Source organism: Amblyraja radiata, unplaced genomic scaffold (genome assembly GCF_010909765.2).
Source record: "Amblyraja radiata isolate CabotCenter1 unplaced genomic scaffold, sAmbRad1.1.pri S35, whole genome shotgun sequence".
Lineage (NCBI taxonomy): Eukaryota > Metazoa > Chordata > Chondrichthyes > Rajiformes > Rajidae > Amblyraja > Amblyraja radiata.
Genome location: NW_022630148.1, coordinates 388,040 through 390,000, shown reverse-complemented (window position 1 = coordinate 390,000; position 1,961 = coordinate 388,040).

The following is a 1,961-nucleotide window of genomic DNA, read 5'->3' as shown; positions in this document are numbered from 1 at the left end:
CATATCCTTGTTCCCCATGATCAACTCACCTGTTTCTGACTGCAAGGGACCTACATTTGTTTTAACTAATCTCTTTCTTTTCACATATCTATAAAAACGTTTGCAGTCAGTTTTTATGTTCCCTGCCAGTTTTCTTTCATAATCTATTTTTCCTTTCCTAATTAAGCCCTTTGTCCTCCTCTGCTGGTCTCTGAATTTCTCCCAGTCCTCCGGTATTCTGCTTTTTCTGGCTAATTTGTACGCATCATCCTTCGCTTTGAAACTATCCCTGATTTCCCTTGTTATCCACGGATGCACTACCTTCCCTGATTTATTCTTTTGCCAAACTGGGATGAACAATTTTTGTAGTTCATCCATGCAGTCTTTAAATGTCTTCCATTGCATATCCACCGTCAACCCTTTTAGAATTAATTGCCAGTCAATCTTGGCCAATTCACGTCTCATACCCTCAAAGTTACCTTTCTTTAAGTTCAGAACCATTGTTTCTGAATTAACAATGTCACTCTCCATCCTAATGAAGAACTCAACCATATTATGGTCACTCTTGCCCAAGGGGGCACGTACAACAAGACTGCTAACTAACCCTTCCTCATTACTCAATACCCAGTCTAAAATAGCCTGCTCTCTCGTTGGTTCCTCTACATGTTGATTTAGATAACTATCCCGCATACATTCCAAGAAATCCTCTTCCTCAGCACCCCTGCCAATTTGATTCACCCAATCTATATGTAGATTGAAGTCACCCATTATAACTGTTTTGCCTTTGTCGCACGCATTTCTAATTTCCTGTTTTATACCATCTCCAACTTCACTACTACTGTTAGGTGGCCTGTACACAACACCCACCAGCGTTTTCTGCCCCTTAGTGTTTCGCAGCTCTACCCATACCGATACCACATCCTCCAAACTAATGTCCTTCCTTTCCATTGCGTTAATCTCCTCTCTAATCAGCAACGCTACCCCACCTCCTTTTCCTTTCTCTCTATCCCTCCTGAATATTGAATATCCCTGGATGTTCAGCTCCCAGCCTTGGTCACCCTGGAGCCATGTCTCCGTGATCCCAACTATATCATAGTCATTAATAGCTATCTGCACATTCAATTCATCCACCTTATTACGAATGCTCCTTGCATTGAGACACAAAGCCTTCAGGCTTGTTTTTACAACACTCTTACCCCTTATACAATTATGTTGAAAAGTGGCCCTTTCTGATTTTTGCCCTGGTTTTGTCTGCCTGCTACTTTTACTTTTCACCTTGCTACCTATTGCTTCTACCCTCATTTTACACCCCTCTGTCTCTACGCTCACACATTTAAGAAACCCTTTCCCTTTAACTCCATCCTCCACTAGCCCATTCGACACCCCACCCCCCTTATTCAGTTTAAAACCACCCGTGTAGCAGTGGCAAACCTGCCTGCCAGAATGCTGGTCCCCCACCTGTTAAGATGCAATCCGTCCCTTTTGTACAGTTCCCCCTTACCCCAAAACAGATCCCAGTGATCTAAGAATCTAAATCCCTGCCCCGTGCACCAGTTCCTCAGCCACACGTTCAGGTCCCGTATCTCCCTGTTCCTGCTCTCGCCAGCACGAGGAACTGGAAGCAAACCGGAGATAACAACCCTGGAGGTCCTGCTTTTCAGCATTTTTCCGAGCTCTCTAAAGTCACGCTGCAGAATATTCATCCCCTTCTTTCCGACATCATTTGTGCCGACATGCACTACCACTTCCGGATGTTCACCTTCGCCCTTGAGGATTTTCTGCACTCTGTCCGTGACATCCTGGATCCTGGCACCAGGAAAGCAGCACACCATCCTCGCATCCCGTCTGTTGCCGCAGAAACCCCTGTCCGTACCTCTCACAATGGAGTCTCCCACTACAATGGCATTGCCTGCCTTAGGCCTTTTTGGTTTTGGCTCAACAGCCCTATTCGCATCACAAGCCAGTCCGCCGCCCAGTGTAAA